Consider the following 25,632-nt stretch of genomic DNA (forward strand, 5'->3'; position numbering starts at 1 on the left):
TGACGATGGATCACTCAAATTGCGTCCCGATTCAATACATCGTCCTCCCGTCGACTTGACTCCATGGGTCTATTGCTGCTTTGGGCACCTTATGGTCGTTCTGCTGTGAGTCTAGATTATCGAATGGGAGAAAAAACTGATAGTGAATTGTAACGTTCAGGGCCTCCTAATGACGATGGATCACTCAAATTGCGTCCCGATACAATACATCGTCCTCCAGCAGACTTGTCTCCATGGGTCTATTGCTGCCTCGGGCACCTTATGGCCGTTCTGCTGTGAGTCTAGATTATCGAATGGGACGAAAAACTGATAGTGAATTGTAACGTTCAGGGCCACCTAATGACGATGGATCACTCAAATTGCGTCCCGATTCAATACATCGTCCTCCAGCCGACTTGACTCCATGGGTCTATTGCGGCCTCGGGCACCTAATGGCCGTTCTGCTGTGAGTCAAAGATTTTCGAATCGGACGAAAATCTGATCGTGAATTGTAACATTCAGGGCCACCTAATGACGATGGACCACGCAAATTGCGTCCCGATTCAATACATCGTCCTCCAGCCGAGTTGACCCCATGGGTCTATTGCTGCCTCGGGCACCTTACGGCCGTTCTGCTGTGAATCTAGATTATCGAATGGGACGAAAAACTGATAATGAATTGTAACGTTCAGGGCCACCTAATGACGATGGATCACTTAAATTGCGTCCCGATTCAATACATCGTCCTCCAGCCGACTTGTCTCCATGGGTCTATTGCTGCCTCGGGCACCTTATGGCCGTTCCGCTGTGAGTCAAAGATTTTGGAATCGGACGAAAAACTGATAGTGAATTGTAACATTCAGGGCCACCTAATGACGATGGATCACTCAAATTGCGTCCCGATTCAATACATCGTCCTCCAGCAGACTTGTCTCCATGGGTCTATTGCTGCCTCGGGCACCTTATGGCCGTTCTGCTGTGAGTCTAGATCACTCAAATTGCGTCCCGATTCAATACATCGTCCTCCAGCAGACTTGTCTCCATGGGTCTATTGCTGCCTCGGGCACCTTAGGGTAGGCCTGCTGTGACTCAAAGATTGTAGAATCGGACGAAAAACTGATAGTGAATTGTAACGTTCAGGGCCACCTAATGACGATGGATCACTCACATTGCGTCCCGATTCAATACATCGTCCTCCCGTCGACTTGACTCCATGGGTCTATTGCTGCCTCGGGCACCTTATGGCCGTTCTGCTGTGAGTCTAGATTATCGAATGGGAGAAATAACTGATAGTGAATTGTAACGTTCAGGGCCTCCTAATGACGATGGTTCACTCACATTGCGTCCCGATTCAATACATCGTCCTCCAGCAGACTTGTCTCCATGGGTCTATTGCTGCCTCGGTCACCTTATGGCCGTTCTGCTGTGAGTCTAGATTATCGAATGGGACGAAAAACTGATAGTGAATTGTAACGTTCAGGGCCACCTAATGACGATGGATCACTCAAATTGCGTCCCGATTCAATACATCGTCCTCCAGCCGACTTGACTCCATGGGTCTATTGCTGCCTCGGGCACCTTATGGCCGTTCTGCTGTGAGTCTAGATTATCGAATGGGACGAAAAACTGATAGTGAATTGTAACGTTCAGGGCCTCCTAATGACGATGGATCACTCAAATTGCGTCCCGATTCAATACATCGTCCTCCAGCAGACTTGACTTCATGGGTCTATTGCTGCCTCGGGCACCTTATGGCCGTTCTGCTGTGAGTCAAAGATTTTCGAATCGGACGAAAAACTGATAGTGAATTGTAACTTTCAGGGCCACCTAATGACGATGGATCACTTAAATTGCGTCCCGATTCAATACATCGTCCTCCAGCCGACTTGTCTCCATGGGTCTATTGCTGCCTCGGGCACCTTATGGCCGTTCTGCTATGAGTCAAGGATTTTCGCATCGGACGAAAAACTGATAGTAAATTGGAACGTTCAGGGCCTCCTAATGACGATGGAACATTCAAATTGCGTCCCGATTCAATACATCGTCCTCCAGCGGACTTGTCTCCATGGGTCTATTGCTGCCTCGGGCACCTAATGGCCGTTCTGCTGTGAGTCAAAGATTTTCGAATCGGACGAAAAACTGATCGTGAATTGTAACATTCAGGGCCACCTAATGACGATGGATCACTCAAATTGCGTCCCGATTCAATACATCGTCCTCCAGCAGACTTGTCTCCATGGGTATATTGCTGCCTCGGGCACCTAATGGCCGTTCTGCTGTGAGTCAAAGATTTTCGAATCGGACGAAAAACTGATCGTGAATTGTAACATTCAGGGCCACCTAATGACGATGGATCACTCAAATTGCGTCCCGATTCAATACATCGTCCTCCAGCAGACTTGTCTCCATGTATCTATTGCGGCCTCGGGCACCTAATGGCCGTTCTGCTGTGAGTCAAAGATTTTCGAATCGGACGAAATACTGATCGTGAATTGTAACATTCAGGGCCACCTAATGACGATGGACCACGCAAATTGCGTCCCGATTCAATACATCGTCCTCCAGCCGAGTTGACCCCATGGGTCTATTGCTGCCTCGGGCACCTTATGGCCGTTCTGCTGTGAATCTAGATTATCGAATGGGACGAAAAACTGATAAAGAATTGTAACGTTCAGGGCCACCTAATGACGATGGATCACTTAAATTGCGTCCCGATTCAATACATCGTCCTCCAGCCGACTTGTCTCCATGGGTCTATTGCTGCCTCGGGCACCTTATGGCCGTTCTGCTGTGAGTCAAAGATTTTCGAATCGGACGAAAAACTGATAGTGAATTGTAACATTCAGGGCCACCTAATGACGATGGATCACTCAAATTGCGTCCCGATTCAATACATCGTCCTCCAGCAGACTTGTCTCAATGGGTCTATTGCTGCCTCGGGCACCTTAGGGTAGGCCTGCTGTGACTCAAAGATTTTAGAATCGGACGAAAAACTGATAGTGAATTGTAATTGCGTCCCGATTCAATACATCGTCCTCCAGCAGACTTGTCTCCATGCGTCTATTGCTGCCTCGGGCACCTTATGGCCGTTCTGCTGTGAGTCAAAGATTTTCGAATCGGACGAAAAACTGATAGTGAATTGTAACGTTCAGGGCCACCTAATGACGATGGATCACTCAAATTGCGTCCCGATTCAATACATCGTCCTCCCGTCGACTTGACTCCATGGGTCTATTGCTGCCTCGGGCACCTTATGGCCGTTCTGCTGTGAGTCTAGATTATCGAATGGGAGAAAAAACTGATAGTGAATTGTAACGTTCAGGGCCTCCTAATGACGATGGATCACTCAAATTGCGTCCCGATTCAATACATCGTCCTCCAGCAGACTTGTCTCCATGGGTCTATTGCTGCCTCGGGCACCTTATGGCCGTTCTGCTGTGAGTCTAGATTATCGAATGGGACGAAAAACTGATAGTGAATTGTAACGTTCAGGGCCACCTAATGACGATGAATCACTCAAATTGCGTCCCGATTAAATACATCGTCCTCCAGCCGACTTGACTCCATGGGTCTATTGCTGCCTCGGGCACCTTATGGCCGTTCTGCTGTGAGTCTAGATTATCGAATGGGACGAAAAACTGATAGTGAATTGTAACGTTCAGGGCCTCCTAATGACGATGGATCACTCAAATTGCGTGCCGATTCAATACATCGTCCTCCAGCAGACTTGACTTCATGGGTCTATTGCTGCCTCGGGCACCTTATGGCCGTTCTGCTGTGAGTCAAAGATTTTCGAATCGGACGAAAAACTGATAGTGAATTGTAACTTTCAGGGCCACCTAATGACGATGGATCACTCAAATTGCGTCCCGATTCAATACATCGTCCTCCAGCCGACTTGTCTCCATGGGTCTATTGCTGCCTCGGGCACCTTACGGCCGTTCTGCTATGAGTCAAGGATTTTCGCATCGGACGAAAAACTGATAGTAAATTGGAACGTTCAGGGCCTCCTAATGACGATGGAACATTCAAATTGCCTCCCGATTCAATACATCGTCCTCCAGCGGACTTGTCTCCATGGGTCTATTGCTGCCTCGGGCACCTAATGGCCGTTCTGCTGTGAGTCAAAGATTTTCGAATCGGACGAAAAAGTGATCGTGAATTGTAACATTCAGGGCCACCTAATGACGATGGACCACGCAAATTGCGTCCCGATTCAATACATCGTCCTCCAGCCGAGTTGACTCCATGGGTCTATTGCTGCCTCGGGCACCTTATGGCCGTTCTGCTGTGAATCTAGATTATCGAATGGGACGAAAAACTGATAATGAATTGTAACTTTCAGGGCCACCTAATGACGATGGATCACTTAAATTGCGTCCCGATTCAATACATCGTCCTCCAGCCGACTTGTCTCTATGGGTCTATTGCTGCCTCGGGCACCTTATGGCCGTTCTGCTGTGAGTCAAAGATTTTCGAATCGGACGAAAAACTGATAGTGAATTGTAACATTCAGGGCCACCTAATGACGATGGATCACTCAAATTGCGTCCCGATTCAATACATCGTCCTCCAGCAGACTTGTCTCCATGGGTTTATTGTTGCCTCGGGCACCTTATGGCCGTTCTTCTGTGAGGCAAAGATTTTCGAATCGGACGAAAAACTGATAGTGAATTGTAACATTCAGGGCCACGTAATGACGATGGACCACGCTAATTGCGTCCCGATTCAATACATCGTCCTCCAGCCGAGTTGACTCCATGGGTCTATTGCTGCCTCGGGCACCTTATGGCCGTTCTGCTGTGAATCGATTATCGAATGGGACGAAAAACTGATAAAGAATTGTAACGTTCAGGGCCACCTAATGACGATGGATCACTCAAATTGCGTCCCGATTCAATACATCGTCCTCCAGCCGACTTGACTCCATGTGTCTATTGCTGCCTCGGGCACCTTATGGCCGTTCTGCTGTGAGTCTAGATTATCGAATGGGACAAAAAACTGATAGTGAATTGTAACGTTCAGGGCCTCCTAATGACGATGGATCACTCAAATTGCGTCCTGATTCAATACATCGTCCTCCAGCAGACTTGTCTCCATGGGTCTATTGCTGCCTCGGGCACCTTATGGCCGTTCTGCTGTGAGTCTAGATCACTCAAATTGCGTCCCGATTCAATACATCGTCCTCCAGCAGACTTGTCTCCATGGGTCTATTGCTGCCTCGGGCACCTTAGGGCAGGCCTGCTTTGACTCAAAGATTTTAGAATCGGACTAAAAACTGATAGTGAATTGTAATTGCGTCCCGATTCAATGCATCGTCCTCCAGCAGACTTGTCTCCATGCGTCTATTGCTGCCTCGGGCACCTTATGGCCGTTCTGCTGTGAGTCAAAGATTTTCGAATCGGACGAAAAACTGATAGTGAATTGTAACGTTCAGGGCCACCTAATGACGATGGATCACTCAAATTGCGTCCCGATTCAATACATCGTCCTCCAGCCGACTTGACTCCATGGGTCTATTGCTGCCTCGGGCACCTTATGGCCGTTCTCCTGTGAGTCTAGATTATCGAATGGGACGAAAAACTGATAGTGAATTGTAACGTTCAGGGCCACCTAATGACGATGGATCACTCAAATTGCGTCCCGATTCAATACATCGTCCTCCAGCAGACTTGTCTCCATGGGTCTATTGCTGCCTCGGGCACCTTATGGCCGTTCTGCTGTGAGTCTAGATTATCGAATGGGACGAAAAACTGATAGTGAATTGTAACGTTCAGGGCCACCTAATGACGATGGATCACTCAAATTGCGTCCCGATTCAATACATCGTCCTCCAGCCGACTTGACTCCATGGGTCTATTGCTGCCTCGGGCACCTTATGGCCGTTCTGCTGTGAGTCTAGATTATCGAATGGGACGAAAAACTGATAGTGAATTGTAACGTTCAGGGCCTCCTAATGACGATGGATCACTCAAATTGCGTCCCGATTCAATACATCGTCCTCCAGCCGACTTGACTCCATGGGTCTATTGCTGCCTCGGGCACCTTATGGCCGTTCTGCTGTGAGTCTAGATTATCGAATGGGACGAAAAACTGATAGTGAATTGTAACGTTCAGGGCCTCCTAATGACGTTGGATCACTCAAATTGCGTCCCGATTCAATACATCGTCCTCCAGCCGACTTGACTCCATGGGTCTATTACTGCCTCGGGCACCTTATGGCCGTTCTGCTGTGAGTCTAGATTATCGAATGGGACGAAAAACTGATAGTGAATTGTAACGTTCAGGGCCTCCTAATGACGATGGATCACTCAAATTGCATCCCGATTCAATACATCGTCCTCCAGCAGACTTGTCTCCATGGGTCGATTGCTGCCTCGGGCACCTAATGGCCGTTCTGCTGTGAGTCTCGATTATCGAATGGGACGAAAAACTGATAGTGAATTGTAACTTTCAGGGCCACCTAATGACGATGGACCACCCAAATTGCGTCCGGATTCAATACATCGTCCTCCAGCAGACTTGTCTCCATGGGTCTATTGCTGCCTCGGGCACCTTATGGCCGTTCTGCTGTGAGTCAAAGATTTTCGAATCGGACGAAAAACTGATAGTGATTTGTAACATTCAGGGCCACCTAATGACGATGGACCACACAAATTGCGTCCCGATTCAGTACATCGTCCACTAGCCGACTTGACTCCATGGGACTATTGCTGCCTCGGGCACCTTATGGCCGTTCTGCTGTGAGTCTATGGGGAATGGGATGAAAAACTGATAGTGAATTGTAACGTTCAGGGCCACCTAATGACGATGGATCACTCAAATTGCGTCCCGATTCAATACATCGTCCTCCAGCAGACTTGTCTCCATGGGTCTATTGCTGCCTCGGGCACCTTATAGCAGGGCCTGCTGTGACTCAAAGATTTTAGAATCGGACGAAAAACTGATAGTGAATTGTAACGTTCAGGGCCTCCTAATGACGATGGAACACACAAATTGCGTCCCGATTCAATACATCGTCCTCCAGCAGACTTGTCTCTATGGGTCTATTGCTGCCTCGGGCACCTTATGGCCGTTCTGCTGTGAGTCTAGATTATCGAATGGGACGAAAAACTGATAGTGAATTGTATCGTTCAGGGCCACCTAATGACGATGGATCACTCAAATTGCGTCCCGATTCAATACATCGTCCTCCAGCCGACTTGACTCCATGGGTCTATTGCTGCCTCGGGCACCTTATGGCCGTTCTGCTGTGAGTCTAGATTATCGAATGGGACGAAAAACTGATAGTGAATTAAAACGTTCAGGACCTCCTAATGACGATGGATCACTCAAATTGTGTCCCGATTCAATACATCGTCCTCCAGCCGACTTTACTCCATGGGTCTATTGCTGCCTCGGTCACCTTATCGCCGTTCTGCTGTGAGTCTAGATTATCGAATGGGACGAAAAACTGATAGTGAATTGTAACGTTCAGGGCCTCCTAATGACGATGGATCACTCAAATTGCGTCCCGATTCAATACATCGTCCTCCAGCAGACTTGTCTCCATGGGTCTATTGCAGCCTCGGGCACCTAATGGCCGTTCTGCTGTGAGTCAAAGATTTTCGAATCGGACGAAAAACTGATAGTGAATTGTAACATTCAGGGCCACCTAATGACGATGGACCACGCAAATTGCGTCCCGATTCAATACATCGTCCTCCAGCCGAGTTGACTCCATGGGTCTATTGCTGCCTCGGGCACCTTATGGCCGTTCTGCTGTGAGTCTAGATTATCGAATGGGACGAAAAACTGATAGTGAATTGTAACTTTGAAGGCCACCTAATGACGATGGATCACTCAAATTGCGTCCCGATTCAATACATCGTCCTCCAGCAGACTTGTCTCCATGGGTCGATTGCTGCCTCGGGCACCTTATGGCCGTTGTGCTGTGAGTCAAAGATTTTCGAATCGGACGAAAAACTGATAGTGATTTGAAACATTCAGGGCCACCTAATGACGATGGACCACACAAATTGCGTCCCGATTCGTCCACTAGCCGACTTGACTCCATGGGACTATTGCTGCCTCGGGCACCTTATGGCCGTTCTGCTGTGAGTCTAGATTATAGAATGGGATGAAAAACTGATAGTGAATTGTAACGTTCAGGGCCACCTAATGACGATGGATCACTCAAATTGCGTCCCGATTCAATACATCGTCCTCCAGCAGACTTGTCTCCATGGGTCTATTGCTGCCTCGGGCACCTTATAGCAGGGCCTGCTGTGACTCAAAGATTTTAGAATCGGACGAAAAACTGATAGTGAATTGTAACATTCAGGGCCTCCTAATGACGATGGAACACACAAATTGCGTCCCGATTCAATACATCGTCCTCCAGCAGACTTGTCTCCATGGGTCTTTTGCTGCCTCGGGCACCTTATGGCCGTTCTGCTGTGAGTCTAGATTATCGAATGGGACGAAAAACTGATAGTGAATTGTATCGTTCAGTGCCACCTAATGACTTTGGATCACTCAAATTGCGTCCCGATTCAATACATCGTCCTCCAGCCGACTTGACTCCATGGGTCTATTGCTGCCTCGGGCACCTTATGGCCGTTCTGCTGTGAGTCTAGATTATCGAATGGGACGAAAAACTGATAGTGAATTAAAACGTTCAGGGCCTCCTAATGACGATGGATCACTCAAATTGTGTCCCGATTCAATACATCGTCCTCCAGCCGACTTGACTCCATGGGTCTATTGCTGCCTCGGGCACCTTATGGCCGTTCTGCTGTGAGTCTAGATTATCGAATGGGACGAAAAACTGATAGTGAATTGTAACGTTCAGGGCCTCCTAATGACGATGGATCACTCAAATTGCGTCCCGATTCAATACATCGTCCTCCAGCAGACTTGTCTCCATGGGTCTATTGCAGCCTCGGGCACCTAATGGCCGTTCTGCTGTGAGTCAAAGATTTTCGAATCGGACGAAAAACTGATAGTGAATTGTAACATTCAGGGCCACCTAATGACGATGGACCACGCAAATTGCGTCCCGATTCAATACATCGTCCTCCAGCCGAGTTGACTCCATGGGTCTATTGCTGCCTCGGGCACCTTATGGCCGTTCTGCTGTGAGTCTAGATTATCGAATGGGACGAAAAACTGATAGTGAATTGTAACGTTCAAGGCCACCTAATGACGATGGATCACTCAAATTGCGTCCCGATTCAATACATCGTCCTCCAGCAGACTTGCCTCCATGGGTCGATTGCTGCCTCGGGCACCTTATGGCCGTTCTGCTGTGAGTCAAAGATTTTCGAATCGGACGAAAAACTGATAGTGATTTGAAACATTCAGGGCCACCTAATGACGATGGACCACACAAATTGCGTCCCGATTCGTCCACTAGCCGACTTGACTCCATGGGACTATTGCTGCCTCGGGCACCTTATGGCCGTTCTGCTGTGAGTCTAGATTATAGAATGGGATGAAAAACTGATAGTGAATTGTAACGTTCAGGGCCACCTAATGACGATGGATCACTCAAATTGCGTCCCGATTCAATACATCGTCCTCCAGCAGACTTGTCTCCATGGGTCTATTGCTGCCTCGGGCACCTTATGGCCGTTCTGCTGTGAGTCAAAGATTTTCGAATCGGACGAAAAACTGATAGTGAATTGTAACGTTCAGGGCTACCTAATGACGATGGATCACTCAAATTGCGTCCCGATTCAATACATCGTCCTCCAGCCGACTTGACTCCATGGGTCTATTGCTGCCTCGGGCACCTTATGGCCGTTCTGCTGTGAGTCTAGATTATCGAATGGGACAAAAAACTGATAGTGAATTGTAACGTTCAGGGCCTCCTAATGACGATGGATCACTCAAATTGCGTCCCGATTCAATACATCGTCCTCCAGCCGACTTGACTCCATGGGTCTATTGCTGCCTCGGGCACCTTAAGGCGTTCTGCTGTGAGTCTAGATTATCGAATGGGACGAAAAACTGATAGTGAATTGTAACGTTGAGGGCCTCCTAATGACGATGGATCACTCAAATTGCGTCCCGATTCAATACATCGTCCTCCAGCCGACTTGACTCCATGGGTCTATTGCTGCCTCGGGCACCTTATGGCCGTTCTGCAGTGAGTCTAGATTATCGAATGGGACAAAAAACTGATAGTGAATTGTAACGTTCAGGGCCTCCTAATGACGATGGATCACTCAAATTGCGTCCCGATTCAATACGTCGTCCTCCAGCAGACTTGTCTCCATGGGTCTATTGCTGCCTCGGGCACCTTATGGCCGTTCTGCTGTGCGTCTAGATTATCGAATGGGACGAAAAACTGATAGTGAATTGTAACGTTCAGGGCCACCTAATGACGATGGATCTCTCAAATTGCGTCCCGATTCAATACATCGTCCTCCAGCCGACTTGACTCCATGGGTCTGTTGCTGCCTCGGGCACCTTATAGCAGGGCCTGCTGTGACTCAAAGATTTTAGAATCGGACGAAAAACTGATAGTGAATTGTAACGTTCAGGGCCTCCTAATGACGATGGATCACTCAAATTGCGTCCCGATTCAATACGTCGTCCTCCAGCAGACTTGTCACCATGGGTCTATTGCTGCCTCGGGCACCTTATGGCCGTTCTGCTGTGCGTCTAGATTATCGAATGGGACGAAAAACTGATAGTGAATTGTAACGTTCAGGGCCACCTAATGACGATGGATCTCTCAAATTGCATCCCGATTCAATACTTCGTCCTCCAGCCGACTTGACTCCATGGGTCTATTGCTGCCTCGGGCACCTTATGGCCGTTCTGCTGTGGGTCTAGATTATCGAATGGGTCGAAAAACTGATATTGAATTGTAACGTTCAGGGCCTCCTAATGACGATGGATCACTCAAATTGCGTCCCGATTCAATACATCGTCCTCCAGCCGACTTGACTCCATGGGTCTATTACTGCCTCGGGCACCTTATGGCCGTTCTGCTGTGAGTCTAGATTATCGAATGGGACGAAAAACTGATAGTGAATTGTAACGTTCAGGGCCTCCTAATGACGATGGATCACTCAAATTGCGTCCCGATTCAATACATCGTCCTCCAGCAGACTTGTCTCCATGGGTCGATTGCTGCCTCGGGCACCTAATGGCCGTTCTGCTGTGAATCTAGATTATCGAATGGGACGAAAAACTGATAGTGAATTGTAACGTTCAGGGCCACCTAATGACGATGAATCACTCAAATTGCGTCCTGATTCAATACATCGTCCTCCAGCAGACTTGACTTCATGGGTCTATTGCTGCCTCGGGCTCCTTATGGCCGTTCTGCTGTGAGTCAAAGATTTTCGAATCGGACGAAAAACTGATAGTAAATTGGAACGTTCAGGGCCTCCTAATGACGATGGAACACTCAAATTGCGTCCCGATTCAATACATCGTCCTCCATCGGACTTGTCTCCAATGGTCTATTGCTGCCTCGGGCACCTAATGGCCGTTCTGCTGTGAGTCTAGATTATTGAATGGGACGAAAAACTGGTAGTGAATTGTAACGATCAGGGCCACCTAATGACGATGGATCACTCAAATTGCGTCCCGATTCAATACATCGTCCTCCAGCCGACTTGTCTCCATGGGTCTATTGCTGCCTCGGGCACTTTATGGCCGTTCTGCTGTGAGTCTAGATTATTGAATGGGACGAAAAACTGATAGTGAATTGTATATTTCAGGGCCACCTAACGACGATGGATCACTCAAATTGCGTCCCGATTCAATACATCGTCCTCCAGCCGACATGTCTCCATGGGTCTATTGCTGCCTTGGCACCTAATGGCCGTTCTGCTGTGAGTCAAAGATTTTCGAATCGGACGAAAAACTGATAGTGAATTGTAACGTTCAGGCCCACCTAATGACGATGGATCACTCAAATTGCGTCCCGGTTCAATACATTGTCCTCCAGCAGACTGTCTCCATGGGTCTATTGCAGCCTCGGGCACCTTATGGCCGTTCTGCTGTGGGTCAAAGATTTTCGAATCGGACGAAAAACTGATAGTGAATTGTAACGTTCAGGGCCTCCTAATGACGATGGAACACTAAAATTGCCTCCCGATTCAATACATCGTCCTCCAGCAGACTTGACTTCATGGGTCCATTGCTGCCTCGGGCACCTTATGGCCGTTCTGCTGTGAGTCTAAGATTTTCGAATCGGACGAAAAACTGATAGTGAATTGTAACTTTCAGGGCCACCTAATGACGATGGATCACTCAAATTGCGTCCCGATTCAATACATCGTCCTCCAGCCGACTTGACTCCATGGGTCTATTGCTGCCTCGGGCACCTTATGGCCGTTCTGCTGTGAGTCTAGATTATCGAATGGGACGAAAAACTGATAGTGAATTGTAACGTTCAGAGCCACCTAATGACGATGGATCACTCAAATTGCGTCCCGATTCAATACATCGTCCTCCAGCCGACTTGACTCCATGTGTCTATTGCTGCCTCGGGCACCTTATGGCCGTTCTGCTGTGAGTCTAGATTATCGAATGGGACGAAAAACTGATAGTGAATTGTAACGTTCAGGGCCTCCTAATGACGATGGATCATTCAAATTGCGTCCCGATTCAATACATCGTCCTCCAGCCGACTTGACTCCATGGGTCTATTGCTGCCTCGGGCACCTAATGGCCGTTCTGCTGTGACTCTAGATTATCGAATGGGACGAAAAATTGATAGTGAATTGTAACGTTCAGGGCCTCCTAATGACGATGGATCACTCAATTTGCGTCCCGATTCAATACATCGACCTCCAGCAGACTTGTCTCCATGGGTCGATTGCTGCCTCGGGCACCTAATGGCCGTTCTGCTGTGAGTCAAAGATTTTCGAATCGGACGAAAAACTGATAGTGATTTGTAACACTCAGGGCCACCTAATGACGATGGACCACACAAATTGCGTCCCGATTCAGTACATCGTCCACTAGCCGACTTGACTCCATGGGACTATTGGTGCCTCGGGCACCTTATGGCCGTTCTGCTGTGAGTCTAGATTCTAGAATGGGATGAAAAACGGATAGTTAATTGTAACGTTCAGGGCCACCTAATGACGATGGATCACTCAAATTGCGTCCCGATTCAATACATCGTCTCCAGCAGACTTGTCTCCATGGGTCTATTGCTGCCTCGGGCACCTTATGGCCGTTCTCCTGTGAGTCAAAGATTTTCGAATCGGACGAAAAACTGATAGTGAATTGTAACGTTCAGGGCCACCTAATGACGATGGATCACTCAAATTGCGTCCCGATTAAATACATCGTCCTCCAGCCGACTTGACTCCATGGGTCTATTGCAGCCTCGGGCACCTTATGGCCGTTCTGCTGTGAGTCTAGATTATCGAATGGGACAAAAAACTGATAGTGAATTGTAACGTTCAGGGCCTCCTAATGACGATGGATCACTCAAATTGCGTCCCGATTCAATACATCGTCCTCCAGCAGACTTGTCTCCATGGGTCTATTGCTGCCTCGGGCACCTAATGGCCGTTCTGCTGTGAGTCTAGATTATCGAATGGGACGAAAAACTGATAGTGAATTGTAACGTTCAGGGCCTCCTAATGACGATGGATCACTCAAATTGCGTCCCGATTCAATACATCGTCCTCCAGCAGACTTGTCTCCATGGGTCGATTGCTGCCTCGGGCACCTAATGGCCGTTCTGCTGTGAGTCAAAGATTTTCGAATCGGACGAAAAACTGATAGTGATTTGTAACATTCAGGGTCACCTAATGACGATGGACCACGCAAATTGCGTCCCGATTCAATACATCGTCCTCCAGCCGACTTGACTCCATGGGTCTATTGCTGCCTCGGGCACCTTATGGCCGTTCTGCTGTGAGTCTAGATTATCGAATCGGACGAAAAACTGATAGTGAATTGTAACGTTCAGGGCCACCTAATGACGATGGATAACTCAAATTGCGTCCCGATTCAATACATCGTCCTCCAGCCGACTTGACTCCATGGGTCTATTGCTGCCTCGGGCACCTTATGGCCGTTCTGCTGTGAGTCTAGATTATCGAATCGGACAAAAAACTGATAGTGAATTGTAACGTTCAGGGCCACCTAATGACGATGGATAACTCAAATTGCGTCCCGATTCAATACATCGTCCTCCAGCCGACTTGACTCCATGGGTCTATTGCTGCCTCGGGCACCTTATGGCCGTTCTGCTGTGAGTCTAGATTATCGAATGGGACGAAAAACTGATAGTGAATTGCAACGTTCAGGGCCTCCTAATGACGATGGATCACTCAAATTGCGTCCCGAATCAATACATCGTCCTCCAGCCGACTTGACTCCATGGGTCTATTGCTGCCTCGGGCACCTTATGGCCGTTCTGCTGTGAGTCTAGATTATCGAATTGGACGAAAAACTGATAGTGAATTGTAACGTTCAGGGCCACCTAATGACGATGGATAACTCAAATTGCGTCCCGATTCAATACATCGTCCTCCAGCCGACTTGACTCCATGGGTCTATTGCTGCCTCGGGCACCTTATGGCCGTTCTGCTGTGAGTCTAGATTATCGAATGGGACGAAAAACTGATAGTGAATTGCAACGTTCAGGGCCTCCAAATGACGATGGATCACTCAAATTGCGTCCCGATTCAATACATCGTCCTCCACCAGACTTGGCTCCATGGGTCGATTGCTGCCTCGGGCACCTTATGGCCGTTCTGCTGTGAGTCTAGATTATAGAATGGGATGAAAAACTGATAGTGAATTGTAACGTTCAGGGCCACCTAATGACGATGGATCACTCAAATTGCGTCCCGATTCAATACATCGTCCTCCAGCAGACTTGTCTCCATGGGTCTATTGCTGCCTCGGGCACCTTATAGCAGGGCCTGCTGTGACTCAAAGATTTTAGAATCGGACGAAAAACTGATAGTGAATTGTAACATTCAGGGCCTCCTAATGACGATGGAACACACAAATTGCGTCCCGATTCAATACATCGTCCTCCAGCAGACTTGTCTCCATGGGTCTATTGCTGCCTCGGGCACCTTATGGCCGTTCTGCTGTGAGTCTAGATTATCGAATGGGACGAAAAACTGATAGTGAATTGTATCGTTCAGTGCCACCTAATGACGATGGATCACTCAAATTGCGTCCCGATTCAATACATCGTCCTCCAGCCGACTTGACTCCATGGGTCTATTGCTGCCTCGGGCACCTTATGGCCGTTCTGCTGTGAGTCTAGATTATCGAATGGGACGAAAAACTGATAGTGAATTAAAACGTTCAGGGCCTCCTAATGACGATGGATCACTCAAATTGTGTCCCGATTCAATACATCGTCCTCCAGCCGACTTGACTCCATGGGTCTATTGCTGCCTCGGGCACCTTATGGCCGTTCTGCTGTGAGTCTAGATTATCGAATGGGACGAAAAACTGATAGTGAATTGTAACGTTCAGGGCCTCCTAATGACGATGGATCACTCAAATTGCGTCCCGATTCAATACATCGTCCTCCAGCAGACTTGTCTCCATGGGTCTATTGCAGCCTCGGGCACCTAATGGCCGTTCTGCTGTGAGTCAAAGATTTTCGAATCGGAAGAAAAACTGATAGTGAATTGTAATATTCAGGGCCACCTAATGACGATGGACCACGCAAATTGCGTCCCGATTCAATACATCGTCCTCCAGCCGAGTTGACTCCATGGGTCTATTGCTGCCTCGGGCACCTTATGGCCGTTCTGCTGTGAGTCTAGATTATCGAATGGGACGAAAAACTGATTGTGAATTGTAACGTTCAAGGCCACCTAATGACGATGGATCACTCAAATTGCGTCCCGATTCAATACATCGTCCTCCAGCAGACTTGCCTCCATGGGTCGATTGCTGCCTCGGGCACCTTATGGCCGTTCTGCTGTGAGTCAAAGATTTTCGAATCGGACGAAAAACTGATAGTGATTTGAAACATTCAGGGCCACCTAATGACGATGGACCACACAAATTGCGTCCCGATTCGTCCACTAGCCGACTTGTCTCCATGGGTCTATTGCTGCCTCGGGCACCTTATGGCCGTTCTGCTGTGAGTCAAAGATTTTCGAATCGGACGAAAAACTGATAGTGAATTGTAACGTTCAGGGCTACCTAATGACGATGGATCACTCATATTGCGTCCCGATTCAATACATCGTCCTCCAGCCGACTTGACTCCATGGGTCTATTGCTGCCTCGGGCACCTTATGGCCGTTCTGCTGTGAGTCTAGATTATCGAATGGGACAAAAAACTGATAGTGAATTGTAACGTTCAGGGCCTCCTAATGACGATGGATCACTCAAATTGCGTCCCGATTCAATACATCGTCCTCCAGCCGACTTGACTCCATGGGTCTATTGCTGCCTCGGGCACCTTAAGGCGTTCTGCTGTAAGTCTAGATTATCGAATGGGACGAAAAACTGATAGTGAATTGTAACGTTGAGGGCCTCCTAATGACGATGGATCACTCAAATTGCGTCCCGATTCAATACATCGTCCTCCAGCCGACTTGACTCCATGGGTCTATTGCTGCCTCGGGCACCTTATGGCCGTTCTGCAGTGAGTCTAGATTATCGAATGGGACAAAAAACTGATAGTGAATTGTAACGTTCAGGGCCTCCTAATGACGATGGATCACTCAAATTGCGTCCCGATTCAATACGTCGTCCTCCAGCAGACTTGTCTCCATGGGTCTATTGCTGCCTCGGGCACCTTATGGCCGTTCTGCTGTGCGTCTAGATTATCGAATGGGACGAAAAACTGATAGTGAATTGTAACGTTCAGGGCCACCTAATGACGATGGATCTCTCAAATTGCGTCCCGATTCAATACATCGTCCTCCAGCCGACTTGACTCCATGGGTCTGTTGCTGCCTCGGGCACCTTATAGCAGGGCCTGCTGTGACTCAAAGATTTTAGAATCGGACGAAAAACTGATAGTGAATTGTAACGTTCAGGGCCTCCTAATGACGAAGGATCACTCAAATTGCGTCCCGATTCAATACGTCGTCCTCCAGCAGACTTGTCTCCATGGGTCTATTGCTGCCTCGGGCACCTTATGGCCGTTCTGCTGTGCGTCTAGATTATCGAATGGGACGAAAAACTGATAGTGAATTGTAACGTTCAGGGCCACCTAATGACGATGGATCTCTCAAATTGCATCCCGATTCAATACATCGTCCTCCAGCCGACTTGACTCCATGGGTCTATTGCTGCCTCGGGCACCTTATGGCCGTTCTGCTGTGGGTCTAGATTATCGAATGGGTCGAAAAACTGATATTGAATTGTAACGTTCAGGGCCTCCTAATGACGATGGATCACTCAAATTGCGTCCCGATTCAATACATCGTCCTCCAGCCGACTTGACTCCATGGGTCTATTACTGCCTCGGGCACCTTATGGCCGTTCTGCTGTGAGTCTAGATTATCGAATGGGACGAAAAACTGATAGTGAATTGTAACGTTCAGGGCCTCCTAATGACGATGGATCACTCAAATTGCGTCCCGATTCAATACATCGTCCTCCAGCAGACTTGTCTCCATGGGTCGATTGCTGCCTCGGGCACCTAATGGCCGTTCTGCTGTGAATCTAGATTATCGAATGGGACGAAAAACAGATAGTGAATTGTAACGTTCAGGGCCACCTAATGACGATGAATCACTCAAATTGCGTCCCGATTCAATACATCGTCCCCAGCCGACTTGTCTCCATGGGTCTACTGCTGCCTCGGGCACCTTATGACCGTTCTGCTGTGAGTCTAGATTATCGAATGGGACGAAAAACTGATAGTGAATTGTAACGTTCAGGGCCACCTAATGACGATGAATCACTCAAATTGCGTCCCGATTCAGTACATCGTCCTCCAGCCGACTTGACTCCATGGGTCTATTGCTGCCTCGGGCACCTTATGGCCGTTCTGCTGTGGGTCTAGATTATCGAATGGGACGAAAAACTGATAGTGAATTGTAACGTTCAGGGCCACCTAATGACGATGAATCACTCAAATTGCGTCCTGATTCAATACATCGTCCTCCAGCAGACTTGACTTCATGGGTCTATTGCTGCCTCGGGCTCCTTATGGCCGTTCTGCTGTGAGTCAAAGATTTTCGAATCGGACGAAAAACTGATAGTAAATTGGAACGTTCAGGGCCTCCTAATGACGATGGAACACTCAAATTGCGTCCCGATTCAATACATCGTCCTCCATCGGACTTGTCTCCAATGGTCTATTGCTGCCTCGGGCACCTAATGGCCGTTCTGCTGTGAGTCTAGATTATTGAATGGGACGAAAAACTGGTAGTGAATTGTAACGATCAGGGCCACCTAATGACGATGGATCACTCAAATTGCGTCCCGATTCAATTCATCGTCCTCCAGCCGACTTGTCTCCATGGGTCTATTGCTGCCTCGGGCACTTTATGGCCGTTCTGCTGTGAGTCTAGATTATTGAATGGGACGAAAAACTGATAGTGAATTGTATATTTCAGGGACACCTAACGACGATGGATCACTCAAATTGCGTCCCGATTCAATACATCGTCCTCCAGCCGACATGTCTCCATGGGTCTATTGCTGCCTTGGCACCTTATGGCCGTTCTGCTGTGAGTCAAAGATTTTCGAATCGGACGAAAAACTGATAGTGAATTGTAACGTTCAGGCCCACCTAATGACGATGGATCACTCAAATTGCGTCCCGGTTCAATACATTGTCCTCCAGCAGACTGTCTCCATGGGTCTATTGCAGCCTCGGGCACCTTATGGCCGTTCTGCTGTGAGTCAAAGATTTTCGAATCGGACGAAAAACTGATAGTGAATTGTAACGTTCAGGGCCTCCTAATGACGATGGAACACTAAAATTGCCTCCCGATTCAATACATCGTCCTCCAGCAGACTTGACTTCATGGGTCCATTGCTGCCTCGGGCACCTTATGGCCGTTCTGCTGTGAGTCTAAGATTTTCGAATCGGACGAAAAACTGATAGAGAATTGTAACTTTCAGGGCCACCTAATGACGATGGATCACTCAAATTGCGTCCCGATTCAATACATCGTCCTCCAGCCGACTTGACTCCATGGGTCTATTGCTGCCTCGGGCACCTTATGGCCGTTCTGCTGTGAGTCTAGATTATCGAATGGGACGAAAAACTGATAGTGAATTGTAACGTTCAGAGCCACCTAATGACGATGGATCACTCAAATTGCGTCCCGATTCAATACATCGTCCTCCAGCCGACTTGACTCCATGTGTCTATTGCTGCCTCGGGCACCTTATGGCCGTTCTGCTGTGAGTCTAGATTATCGAATGGGACGAAAAACTGATAGTGAATTGTAACGTTCAGGGCCTCCTAATGACGATGGATCATTCAAATTGCGTCCCGATTCAATACATCGTCCTCCAGCCGACTTGACTCCATGGGTCTATTGCTGCCTCGGGCACCTAATGGCCGTTCTGCTGTGACTCTAGATTATCGAATGGGACGAAAAACTGATAGTGAATTGTAACGTTCAGGGCCTCCTAATGACGATGGATCACTCAATTTGCGTCCCGATTCAATACATCGTCCTCCAGCAGACTTGTCCCCATGGGTCGATTGCTGCCTCGGGCACCTAATGGCCGTTCTGCTGTGAGTCAAAGATTTTAGAATCGGACGAAAAACTGATAGTGAATTGTAACATTCAGGGTCACCTAATGACGATGGACCACGCAAATTGCGTCCCGATTCAATACATCGTCCTCCACCCGAATTGACTCCATGGGTCTATTCCTGCCTCGGGCAACTTATGGCCGTTCTGCTGTGAGTCTAGATTATCGAATGGGACGAAAAACTGATAGTGAATTGTAACGTTCAGGGCCACCTAATGACGATGGATCACTCAAATTGCGTCCCGATTCAATACATCGTCCTCCAGCAGACTTGTCTCCATGGGTCTATTGCTGCCTCGGGCACCATATGGCCGTTCTGCTGTGAGTCAAAGATTTTCGAATCGGACGAAAAACTGATAGTGAATTGTAACTTTCAGGGCCACCTAATGACGATGGATCACTCAAATTGCGTCCCGATTCAATACATCGTCCACCTTCCGACTTGTCTCCATGGGTCTATTGCTGCCTCGGGCACCTTATGGCCGTTCTGCTGTGAGTCAAAGATTTTCGAATCGGACGAAAAACTGATAGTGAATTGTAACGTTCAGGGGCACCTAAAGACGATGGATCACTCAAATTGCGTCCCGATTCAATACATCGTCCTCCAGCCGACATGTCTCCATGGGTCTATTGCTGCCTTGGCACCTTATGGCCGTTCTTTTGTGAGTCAAAGAATTTCGAATCGGACGAAAAACTGATAGTGAATTGTAACGTTCAGGGCCACCTAATGACGATGGATCACTCAAATCGCGTCCCGGTTCAATACATTGTCCTCCAGCAGACTGTCTCCATGGGTCTATTGCAGCCTCGGGCACCTTATGGCCGTTCAGCTGTGACTCAAAGATTTTCGAATCGGACGAAAAACTGATAGTGAATTGTAACGTTCAGGGCCTCCTAATGACGATGGAACACTCAAATTGCGTCCCGATTCAATACATCGTCCTCCAGCCGACTTGTCTCCATGGGTCTATTGCTGCCTCGGGCACCTTATGGCCGTTCTGCTGTGAGTCAAAGATTTTCGAATCGGACGAAAAACTGATAGTGAATTGTAACTTTCAGGGCCACCTAATGACGATGGATCACTCAAATTGCGTCCCGATTAAATACATCTTCCTCCAGCCGACTTGTCTCCATGCGTCTATTGCTGCCTCGGGCACCTTATGGCCGTTCTGCTATGAGTCTAGATTATCGAATGGGACGAAAAACGGATAGTGAATTGTAACGTTCAGGGCCTCCTAATGACGATGGATCACTCAAATTGCGTCCCGATTCAATACATCGTCCTCCAGCCGACTTGACTCCATGGGTCTATTGCTGCCTCGGGCACCTTATGGCCGTTCTGCTGTGACTCTAGATTATCGAATGGGACGAAAAACTGATAGTGAATTGTAACGTTCAGGGCCTCCTAACGACGATGGATCACTCAAATTGCGTCCCGATTCAATACATCGACCTCCAGCAGACTTGTCTCCATGGGTCGATTGCTGCCTCGGGCACCTTATGGCCGTTCTGCTGTGAGTCAAAGATTTTCGAATCGGACGAAAAACTGATAGTGATTTGTAACACTCAGGGCCACCTAATGACGATGGACCACACAAATTGCGTCCCGATTCAGTACATCGTCCACTAGCCGACTTGACTCCATGGGACTATTGGTGCCTCGGGCACCTTATGGCCGTTCTGCTGTGAGTCTAGATTCTAGAATGGGATGAAAAACGGATAGTTAATTGTAACGTTCAGGGCCACCTAATGACGATGGATCACTCAAATTGCGTCCCGATTCAATACATCGTCTCCAGCAGACTTGTCTCCATGGGTCTATTGCTGCCTCGGGCACCTTATGGCAGGCCTGCTGTGACTCAAAGATTTTCGAATCGGACGAAAAACTGATAGTGAATTGTAACTTTCAGGGACACCTAATGACGATGGAACACTCAAATTGCGTCCCGATTCAATACATCGTCCTCCAGCAGATTTGTCTCCATGCGTCTATTGCTGCCTCGGGCACCTTATGGCCGTTGTGCTGTGAGTCAGAGATTTTCGAATCGGACGAAAAACTGATAGTGATTTGTAACGTTCAGGGCCTCCTAATGACGATGGATCACTCAAATTGCGTCCCGATTCAATACATCGTCCTCCAGCCGACTTGACTCCATGGGTCTATTGCTGCCTCGGGCACCTTATGGCCGTTCTGCTGTGACTCTAGATTATCGAATGGGACGAAAAACTGATAGTGAATTGTAACGTTCAGGGCCACCTAATGACGATGGATCACTCAAATTGCGTCCCGATTCAATACATCGTCCTCCAGCAGACTTGTCTCCATGCGTCTATTGCTGCCTCGGGCACCTTATGGCCGTTCTCCTGTGAGTCAAAGATTTTCGAATCGGACGAAAAACTGATAGTGAATTGTAACGTTCAGGGCCACCTAATGACGATGGATCACTCAAATTGCGTCCCGATTAAATACATCGTCCTCCAGCCGACTTGACTCCATGGGTCTATTGCAGCCTCGGGCACCTTATGGCCGTTCTGCTGTGAGTCTAGATTATCGAATGGGACAAAAAACTGATAGTGAATTGTAACGTTCAGGGCCTCCTAATGACGATGGATCACTCAAATTGCGTCCCGATTCAATACATCGTCCTCCAGCAGACTTGTCTCCATAGGTCGATTGCTGCCTCGGGCACCTAATGGCCGTTCTGCTGTGAGTCAAAGATTTTCGAATCGGACGAAAAACTGATAGTGATTTGTAACATTCAGGGTCACCTAATGACGATGGACCACGCAAATTGCGTCCCGATTCAATACATCGTCCTCCAGCCGACTTGACTCCATGGGTCTATTGCTGCCTCGGGCACCTTATGGCCGTTCTGCTGTGAGTCTAGATTATCGAATCGGACGAAAAACTGATAGTGAATTGTAACGTTCAGGGCCACCTAATGACGATGGATAACTCAAATTGCGTCCCGATTCAATACATCGTCCTCCAGCCGACTTGACTCCATGGGTCTATTGCTGCCTCGGGCACCTTATGGCCGTTCTGCTGTGAGTCTAGATTATCGAATCGGACAAAAAACTGATAGTGAATTGTAACGTTCAGGGCCACCTAATGACGATGGATAACTCAAATTGCGTCCCGATTCAATACATCGTCCTCCAGCCGACTTGACTCCATGGGTCTATTGCTGCCTCGGGCACCTTATGGCCGTTCTGCTGTGAGTCTAGATTATCGAATGGGACGAAAAACTGATAGTGAATTGCAACGTTCAGGGCCTCCTAATGACGATGGATCACTCAAATTGCGTCCCGAATCAATACATCGTCCTCCAGCCGACTTGACTCCATGGGTCTATTGCTGCCTCGGGCACCTTATGGCCGTTCTGCTGTGAGTCTAGATTATCGAATTGGACGAAAAACTGATAGTGAATTGTAACGTTCAGGGCCACCTAATGACGATGGATCACTCAAATTGCGTCCCGATTCAATACATCGTCCCCAGCCGACTTGTCTCCATGGGTCTATTGCTGCCTCGGGCACCTTATGGCCGTTCTGCTGTGAGTCTAGATTATCGAATGGGACGAAAAACTGATAGTGAATTGTAACGTTCAGGGCCACCTAATGACGATGGATCACTCAAATTGCGTCCTGATTCAATCCATCGTCCTCCAGCAGGCTTGACTTCATGGGTCTATTGCTGCCTCGGGCACCTTATGGCCTTTCTGCTGTGAGTCAAAGATTTTCGAATCGGACGAAAAACTGATAGTGGATTGTAACTTTCAGGGCCACCTAATGACGATGGATCACTCAAATTGCGTCCCGGTTCAATACATCGTCCTCCAGCAGACTTGTCTCCATGCGTCTATTGCTGCCTCGGGCACCTTATGGCCGTTCTGCTGTGAGTCAAAGATTTTAGAATCGGACGAAAAACTGATAGTGAATTGTAACGTTCAGGGCCACCTAATGACGATGGATCACTCAAATTGCGTACCGATTCAATACATCGTCCTCCAGCCGACTTGACTCCATGTGTCTATTGCTGCCTCGGGCACCTTATGGCCGTTCTGCTGTGAGTCTAGATTATCGAATGGGACGAAAAACTGATAGTGAATTGTAACGTTCAGGGCCTCCTAATGACGATGGATCACTCAAATTGCGTCCCGATTCAATACATCGTCCTCCAGCCGACTTGACTCCATGGGGCTATTGCTGCCTCGGGCACCTTATGGCCGTTCTGCTGTGACTCTAGATTATCGAATGGGACGAAAAACTGATAGTGAATTGTAACGTTCAGGGCCTCCTAATGACGATGGATCACTTAAATTGCGTCCCGATTCAATACATCGTCCTCCAGCAGACTTGTCTCCATGGGTCGATTGCTGCCTCGGGCACCTAATGGCCGTTCTGCTGTGAGTCAAAGATTTTCAAATCGGACGAAAAACTGATAGTGATTTGTAACATTCAGGGTCACCTAATGACGATGGACCACGCAAATTGCGTCCCGATTCAATACATCGTCCTCCAGCCGAGTTGACTCCATGGGTCTATTCCTGCCTCGGGCAACTTATGGCCGTTCTGCTGTGAATCTAGATTATCGAATGGGACGAAAAACTAATAGTGAATTGTAACGTTCAGGGCCACCTAATGACGATGGATCACTCAAATTGCGTCCCGATTCAATACATCGTCCACTAGCCGACTTGACTCCATGGGACTATTGGTGCCTCGGGCACCTTACGGCCGTTCTGCTGTGAGTCTAGATTATCGAATGGGATGAAAAACTGATAGTGAATTGTAACGTTCAGGGCCACCTAATGACGATGGATCACTCAAATTGCGTCCCGATTCAATACATCGTCCTCCAGCAGACTTGTCTCCATGGGTCTATTGCTGCCTCGGGCTCCTTATGGCCGTTCTGCTGTGAGTCTAGATTATCGAATGGGACGAAAAACTGATAGTGAATTGTAACGTTCAGGGCCACCTAATGACGATGGATAACTCAAATTGCGTCCCGATTCAATACATCGTCCTCCAGCCGACTTGACTCCATGGGTCTATTGCTGCCTCGGGCACCTTATGGCCGTTCTGCTGTGAGTCTAGATTATCGAATCGGACGAAAAACTGATAGTGAATTGCAACGTTCAGGGCCTCCTAATGACGATGGATCACTCAAATTGCGTCCCGATTCAATACATCGTCCTCCAGCCGACTTGACTCCATGGGTCTATTGCTGCCTCGGGCACCTTATGGCCGTTCTGCTGTGAGTCTAGATTATCGAATGGGACGAAAAACTGATAGTGAATTGCAACGTTCAGGGCCTCCAAATGACGATGGATCACTCAAATTGCGTCCCGATTCAATACATCGTCCTCCACCAGACTTGGCTCCATGGGTCGATTGCTGCCTCGGGCACCTTATGGCCGTTCTGCTGTGAGTCAAAGATTTTCGAATCGGACGAAAAACTGATAGTGATTTGTAACATTCAGGGCCACCTAATGACGATGGACCACACAAATTGCGTCCCGATTCAGTACATCGTCCACTAGCCGACATGACTCCATGGGACTATTGGTGCCTCGGGCACCTTATGGCCGTTCTGCTGTGAGTCTAGATTCTAGAATGGGATGAAAAACGGATAGTGAATTGTAACGTTGAGGGCCACCTAATGACGATGGATCACTCAAATTGCGTCCCGATTCAATACATCGTCCTCCAGCAGACTTGTCTCCATGGGTCTATTGCTGCCTCGGGCACCTTATGGCAGGCCTGCTGTGAGTCAAAGATTTTCGAATCGGACGATGAACTGATAGTGAATTGTAACGACAAGGGCCTACTAATGACGATGGAACACTCAAATTGCGTCCCGATTCAATACATCGTCCTCCAGCAGACTTGTCTCCATGCGTCTATTGCTGCCTCGGGCACCTTATGGCCGTTGTGCTGTGAGTCAGAGATTTTCGAATCGGACGAAAAACT

The sequence above is a fragment of the Schistocerca cancellata genome, chromosome 4 (genome assembly GCF_023864275.1).
Source record: "Schistocerca cancellata isolate TAMUIC-IGC-003103 chromosome 4, iqSchCanc2.1, whole genome shotgun sequence".
Lineage (NCBI taxonomy): Eukaryota > Metazoa > Arthropoda > Insecta > Orthoptera > Acrididae > Schistocerca > Schistocerca cancellata.